This window comes from Petaurus breviceps, unplaced genomic scaffold, assembly GCF_028583685.1.
Source record: "Petaurus breviceps papuanus isolate PSGF00001 unplaced genomic scaffold, PetGlider_PUasm1.0 80, whole genome shotgun sequence".
NCBI lineage: Eukaryota > Metazoa > Chordata > Mammalia > Diprotodontia > Petauridae > Petaurus > Petaurus breviceps.
The window spans coordinates 9,144,922-9,159,154 of record NW_027186540.1 but is presented as its reverse complement, the minus strand read 5'-3'; the positions used below and the strand labels follow the sequence as shown (position 1 = coordinate 9,159,154).

At 35.4% G+C, this 14,233-nt stretch overlaps 1 pseudogene; it reads right to left on the bottom strand.

The window, feature by feature from the left end:
* Positions 1-602: 602 nt before the first annotated feature.
* LOC138176016 (large ribosomal subunit protein eL6 pseudogene) lies at positions 603-1,452 on the bottom strand (annotated as a pseudogene).
* Positions 1,453-14,233: the final 12,781 nt, after the last annotated feature.

The window sequence follows — 14,233 nt, the reverse complement described above, 5'->3', positions numbered from 1 at the left end:
CATGCAAAAGACTTCCATTACAGTCATGTTGTGAATTTGGAACTATGTCCAAAGCACAATCAAACTAGGGATAGCCTTTAATCCAGCAGTACCACTACTAGGTCTATATCCCCAAGAGCTCATAAAAAAACAGGAAAAAGATCCTCTTGTACAAAAGTATTTATAGCAGCTCCTTTTCGGATGGCAAAGAATTGGAAATTGAGGGTATGTCCATCAAATGGGGAATGACTGATCAAGTTGTGGTATATGAATGGAATGGAATACAATTGTGCAAAAAGAAATAATGAGCAGACATATTTCAGAAAACCTGGGAAAACTTACATGAACTGATTCAAAGTGAAGTGAGCAGATCCAGGAGAACATTGTACACAGTAATAGCAACACTGTGTGATGATCAACTTTGATATACTTACCTCTTTTCAGCAATAAAATGATCTGAGACAATTCCAAAAGACTCATGATGGAAAATGCTATCCACATCCAGAGAAAGAACTATGGCGCTTGAATGCTGATTGAAACACACTATTTTCCCTATTTATTTATTTATTCATTCATTCATTCATTCATTCATTTATTTATTTTTAGCTAGTGCAAATATTTTAATAAGTGTTCTCTGCAAAGCATTTAAAACACCAGTTTGTGAGGATAAACTCCATTGGAGAGAGAGAAGACAGAATGCAGGTAGCCACTGAGCTGAGGAATTTTCTTCATTTGGGGTAGGATCTGAGAGTCTACTGTTTTCTGATCAGCCTTGCGCTGCTCTGTAATTTCATATCTCTCTTTTTCTGTCTCAAAAATCTCTCCTTCTTGGTGTCTAGGTTTACGGAGCCTCTTCTTCTTGAAGTAAGCATCAGTAAGATGATTTGGAATTTTCACACCTGAAAGGTTAACCCGGGTAGAAGTGGCAATAACAAATTTCTTATGTGTCCTTCTCAGAGGAACACGGTTGATGGTCAGAGGTCCAGTCACCAGTAGCAAGCCACTAGCCAGTTGCATCAGGAAAACCACTTGCTTGCCCCTGTGGCGGCCAGTGAGCATGATCAGAAAGGTACCTGGCTAGCTCGGAGTCTCCTCACATGCTGGCTAAAGGGCTTTTTGCCATGACTTAGCAGCTTTCTAGGCACATCCTCAGTAGGGTAATACCTAGGCATTTTGTGAATCTTTACCACTCGAGCTCCTCCATTCTTATCACCACCAACAGGCTTTGAGATAGTAGCAGGGACTTTTTCTTCTTCGTTTCAATCCGAGTTTGGGCCTCAGCATATTTCTGCTTGTACATGGCTCTCCGGGAATACATTGCAGAACTGGAGTATCTACCAATCCCTCGGGCCAGGACTGGGTTCCGACTGCAATGCTTTCTAGGCTTTTGGACCTGTCCAGCTACATCCTCCTTTCTGTTCTCTTTTTTTCCCCCTTTTTGACCTTTTCCTTGGGTGACTTTTTGTCCGCCATCTTGAGAGATGGAAAGAGAATTACGGTCCGGATTTCCGGTCTATAAGCCCCTCTTTATTTTCTTTATTATCCATTTCTGAGTTAATGTATGATCAGTTTCTTTTTTATTTGTTTTGGGTTTTTAAAATCATTTTCCCATCTGTTTTGTGACTTTTGATTTTATTTTAAAGTTGGACTCTGGTCCTGGGATGGAGGGGCACTGTTTCAAGCTTCTTGCACCAGGAGCAAGAGACCTTCCTTCTGACCTGCCTCTGGCTTGCTTGCATGCTGACTAAATTGGACTTTCCTCCCCTTTTGTCCCAGGGAAAGAGACTTTCCCAGCCAACCTTCTAAGTTGTCTTGGGCCAGAAAATATTGGTTCTGGCTTTCCAGAATTTATTTTGGGGCATTATTTTATACTTGTTTGGAGGTTAATATAGGGGACTTCAGGTAAGACTCTGCCTTGCTCCTCCATTTTGACTCCACTTTCTCATGATTCCATAAATAAATTTTCATGGAAAATACTACTCCCTTTTTATGCCAGCTCACTTTACTCATCTGTGACTACCTTGTCTTCATCACCATTTCTTTGTGGAATCCCTCCTTTACCCTTTACCTCCACCTACAAGTCCCTAACCTTCCCATAAAGACCTGAAGTTGATAAAGAATTTACTTTCAAATATTCAATAACAGGTGATTTACGTGAATGCATTAATTTTCTCAAGGATATTTGACCTTAATTTCTAATGAAGAAATAAAGGATGTTGTAAATCTAATCTCAAATCATAGAATTAAAAGGTTTTTTATGTCTTAAAATTTTTTCAAATATCAATGAGCAGAAAATATTGGAGAATTTTTGGAGGCAGAGCCAGGGGTAGTTAGTTTGAAGCCCTTGCTCCAACTAAAATTTCATTATTAGAGTTAGCCATCAAATCTAGTGTTTTTGGATAATTAACTGATAAAACTAGATGAAATTTTAGAATAATGCAGATAATCAGATTAGTTTAGTTTATTCATTTGGCTGAGGTTAGTGGAGAGAAGAAATACTAACATTTAAAATATTATTTGTAGATAGTCTAAAAATGTCAAGTCTTAACTCTCCTCCCCTACATACTTTTTTCCCCTGCCACTTTGCTACCACCACTGCAGATGAAAGAGAGAGCCACACAGGACTGAACCTTTATTTATTTATTTATTTGGTTGTTTATTTATCTTTAATTTCTTGGGTTGCTTTGGCCAATGAATTCACCATCTAGTGGCAATAATGATGGTAATGACTTTCTTGGCATTTAGAGAGGGAGGTCCTTGAAAAACAGTCTGATGTTAGGGAAAGACTCAATTTGTTGTTGTTGTTAATGTTGTTGTTGTTGTTACCCTACTCTGTAGAATTTGAACCAATTTGCATTCCACTAAATTGGGCTTAGAGAACCCAAGATCGCTCCCATGTCACGATGAGGCATAAGAGGAGAACATTTTATAAATGAAATATAGAAGCAAACAGAAGAAACATAATTTCCCATTCTTCTGTTTTAATGAATACAATTTCATGAATTGTGTTCCAGATTTCAGCTGGTAGCTAAGCTATAATTTGTGAAAGTCAACCTCCTAAATAAATCCAGTTCTATTATTTCTCTGACTTATTCATGATTCCACATGTATAAACATGCCTTAATACTAACTTTGCCTTGTGTCATGAAGTGGAAATTTATTGTCTTTTTGTTTTCATTTTGCCTTTTTTTTAAATCAACTTCTTTTTTGGGCATGGAAAGGTCAATCTTAAACATAAATGTTTGCTCTTGACTTTTCTGCCTCAGCTTCTGCTCATAAAAGTTGAAATAAAATTGGAAACCACTAGGGGGCATTATCATTGTTTAAACTTTACGGGACAGAATAAAATTAAACTCATTATATATATATATATAATATTATTATATGTTATTTATATATTATTACATATTATTTCTATATTATAATATATAACATCATATATTGTATACATATTTCAGATAGCTAGTTTTTCATTATATACCTTAAAAGAGTATCTGACAATTACATTAAAATATATGTATTTGATATGTATTTGTATGTTTCCATATGCATATACATTTACACATACATAGGCACACACACACATATATATATATATATATACGAATATCTCTCTCTCTCTCTACACACACACACACACATATATATATATATACATACATATATATATATATATATGTATATATATATATATACATATTCCCTGTTCTGTAATTTCATAAGTATATTCTGGAAATTGCCTCTACCAATGATGCATCTGGGCTATTTGTCTATCATTTATGGTTTCAGAGATTTGTGTGGTATTAATTTGGCTAAGAGACTTACTCATAGCTACACATTAATATGTATGAGAGGAAACAAAAATTGAACCTAGCCTTTCTCAACTCCAAAACCAATTCTCTATTCACTAAGTCACTTTCACACTCATAAAAGTCATAAGGGAAATTTTAAACTCTGATTAAATTAATATTCTCTTATGGACACAGTCTAAGTTTCTCATAAGGCCACCGTAAGGAACTATCATCAGAAAGTTAAATACTGACTCATTTGTTTTTCATGAGGAAAATAACTTCAAGGATAGGAACCATGTCTTTTTTTCTGTTGTTTCCACCTGAACCCTCACAAAACACTTTATATATTTAGTAGGCCTCAAAAAAGATATTATGCGGAATATTACAAACCACAGAGTTAAGAGGTTCCTATAGAGAGTCATTGAGATTAGAATTCTAATGTATTCTATTCTTGTTTGAGACTTTCTTTGCTTGATTTATAGGCAGGAGGTTTGGAGGCTTGATGTTTTCGGTTGTTTTTTTTTTTTTAATTTTCTTCTTCTTCACTATATTGGAACTTACAAATCTATTCCTGATCATAACCAGACGGTGCAGAGGAATTAAAAACACTTCCCAGCTGGGGTTGGATGAGTTTGTTGTTTTTATTGTTTTAAATTTCAAATCTTAAGAAGAATTCAAAGTTTGATTGAGTTCTGACTAAAATTGGATCCCAGTAATTGGATCATTCTGCATAGACTTAGGGAGGTTAAAAAAAAAAAACAAACACAGATTGAAAGTAAAAGGCATTGAATACTTTGTTTGGAATATTATTGCATCAATGAACAATATTTATTTAGCTGCTTCTTCCATGAGTCCAGATACCAAATCTATTTGTAACTCATGGACAAGAGTGGCAAGATCTGGGTATCACCTAGATTAGTGCTAAGGAGAAAAACAAACTAACAAACAAAAACAACTTTTTTCTGTCCTGAAGGTCATATTCCTTGGACTTTAGGACTTCAGCTACAAGCTCATTATATTAGGAACTTCACCAGAAAACTGGGTTACAGAAACTGATGTTATATAAGCCACATAAAAAAGTCAGGTTATCTGCCTCTACATTTTCTCTAGAGTTAGACAAAATTGCCATTAATACTTCCTCATTTTCTTCAGTCTCAACATTTCTTTGGTGGAAAAGTAACAAAACACTTAGCAAACAAATCTCAGCTTCATTTTATAGATGAGTACAAAAAGACACTCTTCACACAAAAGACCCTAAGGGTTTTGATTCAAATAATCTTTCTTGGGGGCAGCATAGAACCCTAAGATTCAACTCCTTGTCCTTAGTCCATTCATTAAGGTGACATTGGACATACCTATACCTCCATGGAGGTACCTAGTTGGCACAGAATATAGAGTACTCCCAGGTATTTTATTCTGTCTGAGTTATTCTAAATGGGGTATCTCCTACTATCACTTCTTACAGGGTTTTATTTGCGATATATCGAAATGCTGTGGATTTGTATGTATTTACTTTATATTCCACTACTTTACTGAATTATTGTTTCAACTAAGCTTTTAATTGTGTCATTGTGATTTTCCAGGTATATCATCATCAAAAAGAGATAGTTTTATTACTTTATTTCCTATTTTGATTATTTCTATTTCTTTTTTCCCTAGCAAAATTGCTAGCATTTACAACCCAATATTGAATAATACTGGTGTCAGTAGGCATCCTTGCTTCATACTTGATCTTATGAGGAAAACATCTATCTTATTGCCATTACAAATACGTTTTATCAATGAAAGGAAAAGTCCATTTTACCTATACTTTCAAGTGTTTTTAATAGAAATGAGTGTTATATTTTAATGAAAACTCTTTCTGCATCCATTATTACAATTATTTGATTTTTGCTGCTTTTATTATTGATGCAATCAATTATGTTAATAATTTTCCTTGTTTTATACCATTGCTGCATTCTTTGTATGAATCCTGCTTGGTCATAATTTATAATCTTTGTAATATACTGTCATAAACTTTTTTTTAAAGCAGTTGGGGTTAAGTAACTTGCTCAAGGTTACACGGCCAGTTATTTCTGGGTGTGGTGCTGAGTATCTGAGTCCAGATTTGATCCAGGTCATCCATACACTGGAGCTGATGCTCTTTCTTGCTGAACCCCCCAGCCGCCCCTAAGCAATTGGGGTTAAGTAACTTGCTCAAGGTTACACGGCCAGGTGTTTCAGGGTGGGTGCTAAGTGTCTGAGCCCGGGATTCTATCTCCAGGTCGTCCCAACACCAACGGTGCTCTTACTCATTGTGCTACCTGGCCGCCCCTGTCATAAACTTTTGAATAGTAATTTATATAAAAATTTGCATCCACATTCATTAAATAAATTAGTCTATAATTTTCTTTCCCTGTTTTCACTCTTCTTGGTTTAGGTATGAGAATCATCTTTATATCATAAAAGGTTGATAGGATCTTTTCTTTGCCTATTATTTCAAATAATTTATTTCATATTGGAATTAGGTGGTCTTTAAATGTTTGAAAGAATTCATTAGTAAATCCATCTGCTCCGAGTGCTTTGTAGGAAGCTCATTTATAGCCTTTTCAATTTTGTTTTCTTAAATAGGTGTATTTAGATATTCTTTTTCCTCTTTTGTTAATATAGACACTTTGTATTTTTGTACATATTCTTCCATTTCCCTTAAATTGTTAAATTTATTGGCATACAATTGGGGAAAATAATTCCTTGCAGTTGTTTGGATTTCACCTTCATTGATGGTATACTCACCCTTTTGATTCCTAATGCTAGTGATTTGATTTTCTTCTCTCTTTTTTTAAATCACATTCACAAGTTTATCTATATTACTGTTTTTCATAAAGCCAACTCCTATTGTTTCTTCCTGGCTGCTTGTAATATTTTCTCCTTGATCTGGGAATTCCAGAATCTGGTTATAATATTCCTAGGAGATTACTTTTTGGCATCTTTTTCAGGAGGTTATTGGTAGATTTTTTTCAACTTCTATTTTGCCCTCTGGTTCTAAAACATCAGGGCAATTTTCCTTGAGAATTTCTTGAATGATGATATCTAGTTTCTTTTTTTGATCATGGCTTTCAGGTAGTCCAATATTGTTTTTTAATTATCTCTCCTGGATCTATTTTCCAGGTCAGTGGTTTTCCCAATAAGATATTCCACATTGCCTTATAATTTTTCATTTGTTTGAATCTGTTTAATAGTATCTGGATTTCTCATAAAGTCACTAGCTTCCATTTGCTCCAATCTAATTCTGAAGGAATGATTCTCTTCAGTGAGCTTTTGAGCTTCTTTTTCCATCTGGCAAATTTGGCTTTTTCAGACATTCTTCTCCTCATTGCCTTTTTGAGCCTCTTTTGCCATCTAAGTTAGTCTATTTTTTATGGTGTTATTTTCTTCACTCAGCTTGCTGATTCTCATTTCATAATTTTCTTGCATCATTCTCATTTCTCTTGCAAATTTTTTCTCCACTTCTTTTACTTGATTTTCAAAATCCTTTTCTTAAGATCCTTTATGGCATGTAACCAGCTTGTAATTTTCTTGGAAGCTTTTATTGCAGGAGTTCTGACTTCACTGTCTTCCTCCTGTTCCATGCTTTGGACCTTTTTGTCCCCAAAATAGGAGCATAAAGTTGGGTTACTCTGCTTGGTTTGCTTCCTTTGCCTACTCATGTTGCCACTTAATTACTTGACTTTTGGGCTTTTTGACACAGTAGGACTCTGCCACCAGAAAGGGGAGCTTTGTCCCAATCACTGGGGTTTTCTCAGCTGCCGAGGGTATTAGTTGGGTACCCCCTCTGAAGCCTCCACAAGCTCAGGTGAGCTGGTCGCATACCCCAGGACTTCCACCCTAGACCATAATTCAGATCCAAGCAGGATAAAGCAAGAGTGATTACCCCTCAGACTGGTGGCTTGGTGCCACTACTGTCTGCAGGCCAGAGCTGCCACATGGCAGCAACTGCATGGCTGTGGTGCCTCAGCAGCTTTTCCCTACAAGGGATAAAGGCGGACCACACTCTCAAACTACCAGATCCCAAAGTCCACATTGCACTGACCTATCACTTTGTCCTTAGCATCTATGGGTTAATAATTCTGGAAACCACCATAGCTGCTGGTGATCTGAAGTCCCTCCAGCTGGCAGCTGGTCAGGCCACCTTGGGGCTAAGACTTTGGGCTCATGCAGGTCTGGGCTTAGATCTCAGAGCACTGCACTGGCCACTTCCTGCTGGCCTGCTGGGCTATCCTCAGTGGGAAGTTAGCTTCTCTATGTCATTTTGTGGATTCTGTAGCTCCAAAGTTTGTTCAGAGTCACCTTTTACATGAATTGGAGGAGGTCTTAGCTGGAGCTCCATGGAAGTCCTGTTTCTACTCCATCCTTTCCAAGACTTTCACATTCATTATGTCATTATCCTATCTAATATTCCACTAATACATGACCTTGAAATGATGTCTTTTAGTCAACTCTTCCATATCTCACATACATCATTAACAGTATATTTCAGTTTATTTGTGCCAAACATGAGCCTTTCTATCACCCATTGTGTCCACAAAGATTATGATTATATTTGATATTTCATGATGGTGTAACAGTGACATGGATTTTCAGTGAATGTACCAACATAGTGGAAGTTCTGGCAAGGTCTACTAAGTTGAAAAGGTTTCAATGACAGATAGCACTTGCTGTACTTGGATAAACCTCCTCGGTACCAAGAGATTTATGGACAGATGTTTGGAGAACAGGTGGTAATGTTTTTTAACTATGGTTAAACATTATTTCTGAGGGCATGATGAGAAAAAGAATACAGTATTAAGTCCTATTTTTTATTTTTGCTTTGTTTTTTTTTAACTATTTATTAAGTCCTTTAAGGGAAAATGACAAGTAGAATTCTGTTGGAGTGCTCAGAAAATTATTTTTATTTTCACCATACCCATACATATCTTTATTTTTAAAGCATATTGTAGAATACATGTAAGAAGCTGCTTTTTTTCAATAGCATATGTTCATTTTCAAAGTGAAAGTGACAGACATTACTTTGTGGGAGTTATTTTTTTCATAATGAATATATTTCATTTGAAAAACAAATTATGACTAGTACATTCAATAAACTATAGAAAGTTAGGAAATGTAAAGATTGTGATTCCATTTGGCTGCTTCTTAGATAGCTAATATTATGGATATTTGGTACTTAAAAGGGTTTTGACATTTTTCACATTAGAAAGCAATGTTAAAAAAAAACCTTCTAATCTTGAGGTATACTAGTGTATTAAGGATATTTTTCTTAATTTTTTTTAATTTTTAAATTTAAAATATTAATTTGTTTGTTTACTTTTAGTTTACAAGATTCCATTCCACAATTCTTTGAGTTTCAAATTTTCACTCCCTCCCTCCACCCCCCCCCATGATGGCATACAATCAAGAAAAGATGAATTGTATCAGATGGAATGAAAAATGGGAAAGAGGAAACCAAACCAAACAAGCAAAAGAAAAAGATCCAGTAGTTTCCTTCAATCTGGATTCAAACTCAGTTCTTTCTATTTCTTTCTCTGGATGTAGACATATCTCTCAATCATGAGTCTTTTGGAATTGACTGTATACTACTGCTTTGGTGAGAAGTGTCCAGTCTATCAAAGTTGGTCATCACACATATGTTGTGTCTGAAATTGTGTACAAATTTATCCTGGCTCTACTCCTCACTTAGCATCAGTTCATATAAGCCTCTCCAGGTAAATATGAAGTCTATCTGCTCCTTGTTTCTTACAGCACAATGGTATTCCATTATATGCATATACCACAACTTGTTCAGCCATTCCCCAATTGATGGAGACACCTCTAATTTCCAATTCTTTGTCACCACAGAAAGAGTTGCTATAAATATTTTTGTACATATGGATCTTCCTCCCACTGCTATGATCTCTTTGCTCGGTCAACGGGTATGAAATTATTGATAACCCTTTGGGCATAATTCCAGATTGCTCTCCAGAAAGGTTGGATCAGTTCACACCTCCACCAGCAATACATTATTGTTCCAATTTGCCCACATCCTCTACAGCATTTGTCATGTTAGCCAATCTGGCTGGTGAGATGTGGTACCTCAGAGTTGTTTGGATTTGCATTTCTCTAATCAATAGTGATTTAGAGCATTTTTTCATATGCTTATAGATATCTTTAATTTCTTCCTCTGAAAGCTGCCTGTTCATATCCTTTGACCATTTATCAATTGGGGAGTGTCTTGTATTCTTATTGATTTGATGAAATTCTCTGTATATATGACATGGGTTGTAAAAATTCTTTCCAATTCACCACTTTCCCTCTTAATTTTGGTTACATTTGTTTTTACAGAAGCTTTTCAATTTCATGTAATCAAAATTTTCCATTTTGCATTTTATAGTGCTCTCTAATTCTTGTTTGGTCATAAAATCTTCCCCTCTCCACAGATCTGACAGGTAACCTATCCTTAGCTTTCTGAGATTGCTTTCATTATCAATCTTAATACCTAGATCATGTACCCATTTAAACTTGATTTTGGTATATGGTGTTACATAATGGTCTCTGCCCAGTTTCTGCCATACTATATTCCAGTTTCCCCAGCAGTTTTTGTCAAATAGTGAGTTCCTATCCCAAAAACTGGGGTCTTTGTGTTTATCAAACAATAGATTACTATACTCATTGAGTGCTGAATCTTGTGTGCACAATTGTTTCCATTGATTCACTAATCTATTCCTCAGCCAGTACCAAGTAGTTTTGATAACTGATGCTTTATAATAGAGGTTAAAATATGGTATAGCAAGTACACCTTCCCTAGTATTTCTTTTCATTAATTCCTTTGATATTCTGAGCTGTTTATTCTTCAAAATGAATTTTGTTACTATTTTTTCTAGCTCTATAGAGTATTTTTTTTTGGTAAATTGATTGGTATGGAATGGAATACATAATTTAATTTAGGTAAAATTGTTATTGTTATTATATTAGCTTGACCCAGCCAGGAGCAATTGATATTTTTCCAATTACTTAGATCTGACATTTTTGTGTGAAAAGTGTTTTGTAGTTGTGATCATATAGGTCCTAGGTTTGTTTGGCAGGTAGATTCCCAGATATTTTTTAATCTCTACAGTAACTTTAAATGGGTTTTCTCTTTCTATCTCTTACTGTTGTATTTCATTAGAAATATACTGTACTGCCAAGGATTTATGTGGGTTTAGATTATATACTGCAACTTTGCCAAATTTATTTATTGTCTCAAATAGTTTTTTACTTGATTGTATAAGTATAATATCATATCATCTGCAAAGACTGATAGCTTGGTCTCTTCTTTGCCTAATTTGATTCCTTTGATTTCTTTTTCTTCTCTAATTGCTCCTGCTAACATGTCTAGTACCAGGTTGAATAAGAGGGCGATAATGGACACCCTTTTTTCACCCCTGATCTTATTGGAAAGGATTCTAGCTTATCCTCATTACATATAATACTTTCTGATGCTCCTTATTATTTTAAGGAAGGCTCCATTTATTCCTATATTTTCTAGTGTTTTTAATAGGAATGGATGTTGTATTTTGTCAAAAGTCTTTTCTGTATCTATTGAGATAATCATGTGGTTTCTGCTAGTTTTATTATTATTATCAATTATACTGATGATTAAACTAATATGAAACCATCCTTGCATTCCTGGAATAAATCCTACCTGATCAAAGTGTATTATTCTTGTGATAAATTGCTGTAGTCTTTTAGCTTATATTTTATTTAAAATTTTTGCATCTATATTCATGAGAGAAGTTGGTCTATATTTTTCTTTCTCTGTTTTATCTCTTCCTGATTTAGGCATCAGTACCATATTTGTGTCATAAAAAGAATTTGTTGGGACTCCTTCTTCACTAATTTTCCCAAATAGTTTGTAAAGTATTGGAATCAATTGTTCTTTAAATGTTTGATATAATTCACTAGTCAATCCATCTGGCCCTGGAAATTTTTTCCTAGCAGGTTTACTGATGGCTTGTTTGATTTCTTTTTTCTGAGATGGGGTTATTTAAGTAATTTACTTCCTCTTCAGTTAATCTGGGCAATTTATATTTTTATAAATATTCATCCATTTCCCTGAGATTGTCAATTTTATGTGCATACAATTGGGAAAAATAATTTCTAATTATTGTTTAGATTTCCTCTTCATTGGAGGTAGATTCACCCTTTTCAATTTTGATACTCATAATTTCATTTTCTTCTTTTTTTATCACATTGTCTAAGGCTTTATCCATTTTATTGTTTTTTTTCCCTAAAACCAGCTCTTAGTTTTATTTATGAATTCAATAGTTTTCTTAATTTCAATTTTATTATTCCCTCCTTTGGTTTTCAGTATTTCTAATTTAGTATTTAATTGGGGATTTTCAATTTGTTCTCTGGGTGTCTAGATTGAGGCCAAGGCCAGGACTCTCAGTGTTTCCCCGGAGTTATGCTGATGGTCACAGAGTAATCTGGGATGAGGGGTGGTCTGGCCTCTTCAAATTTCTGCATCTATGCCCCTGGGCTACAGCATAGGCAGGCTTTTGCTGGTCAGGTAAGGTGGGGCTTGTTGGAACCCTTCCCCCTCTTCTCTTCACACTCCTAGCTGCCTCAGTTACACCCTTTCTCAGTGACTCTTAAACCTAAGGCTATTTCCCTAATTCAGGATTTTAATCTGGGTGGGACATTTATCTCTGTGTTTTCTTGATCCAGGAGGGGGTATCAGAGCAGCCAGAGTTTACTTTGCTATCCTAGCCCCAGGAAAATCAGGCAGGTGAGTTTGAAAATTCCAGGCTGGGGGCTGATAGCCCCAGGAGAAGCTGCTATCTCTGCTGTGGGCTCTGAGCTTTCTCTTACCCAGCTCTGATGGATGCTCCTGTCCTGTGGTGAAATGCTGTTGAGAAGGCTGTGAATTGCCCTTGTGGTGGGTGAGTCTCCTGGCTGGATCTCCTTCTCTCTCTGCTATAGTCTGCTCTCTATTCTGAGCTGCTGCAGCCCCCACATGCTCTGTGCTCCCCCTGCCTGGACTCACGTGGGCACTTTCCTGGGCTGGATTCTGCCACATTTCGTCTCCCAGTGGATTCTGACATTCCAAAATCTGTTCAGATTCACTTTTTAAAGTTTAGTGATGGGATTCATGGAGGAGCTTAGAAAAGTTACTGTTCCATTCCACCATCTTGGCTCCACCTTCCCCTTCCCCCCCACCAGAATATTATTCAAGGTAAATATATTTAGTTACACAAACTATTAGCAAAAGTAAAGAAACCTAAATAGAAACATAGTATATGAAGTTGCTAATGATTTTCCTCCTCCACCCACTATATATACTTATATGAAAACATTATTCTACCTATAATTCTCACTCTGTACTCAAGGGCAGATACTACAATATATCAATATTCATCATGAGCTCATATAAATGAGTGACACACTTCACTACCTATACATCTCTTATGAAAGTCTGGACCATTTCTACCACTACCCTTTGACAACTATACATACGGATGCTATATTTTAACACCTTTATGGCATACAAGGCACTATGGACAGCTTAATTTACATACTAGTAGCTTATATATGTATATACATGCAAATATATGAATATATATATAGATATGTGTGTACACATAAATGCACACATCTAAACCAACTTATATTTTGACATTTTAGTGGTAATGATGTAACATGACTTGTAGCTATATAGAATCTATGTAACAATATTTTAAATTTATTTTTTCTCAAAGATGTGAAATTTTGTTCATTTTTAAAAATTTTTTGAATTTTAAATTCACTTGTTTTCTTCTTTCTTTGCCCCCTCCTTGAAAAGATGAGCAGCTTGATATAGGTTATACAAATGCAGTCATGTAGAACAACAAAAATTTCCAGATTAGCCATGTTATTAAAGAAAACACAAGGTAAAACAATAAGAAAAATAAAATTTTGAAATAGGCATAATTTGATCTCCATTCAGACTCCATCAGTTCTTTCTCTAGAAGTGGATAGTACTTTTTTTTTTATAAATTTTGCTTTTTGGAGGGCAATTGGGGTTAAATGGCTTGCCCAAAGTCACATGGCTAGTTGTTTTCTGTCTCTGTGTGTGTGTGTGTGTGTGTGTGTGTGTGTGTTTAGTGTCTGAGGCTGGATCCAAACTCAAGTCTTCCTGACTCCAGGGCCATCAGCCTCTATTCACTGTGCCACACAGAAGCCCAACATGGATCATATTTTTTGTCCTAAATTGTTTAGAATTCTCTTGGATAATTGTATTGTTTAGAATAGCTGTCATTCACAGTTTAGCATGATGCAAAACTGTTGTAACAATGTACATTGTTCCCCTGATTCTGCTTACTTTACTTTGTATTAGTTTATATGTCTTTCCAGTTGTTGTTTTTTCTGAAATCATCCTATGCATCATTTTTTTAGAGCAAAATAGTATTCCATCACAATCATATACCACAACT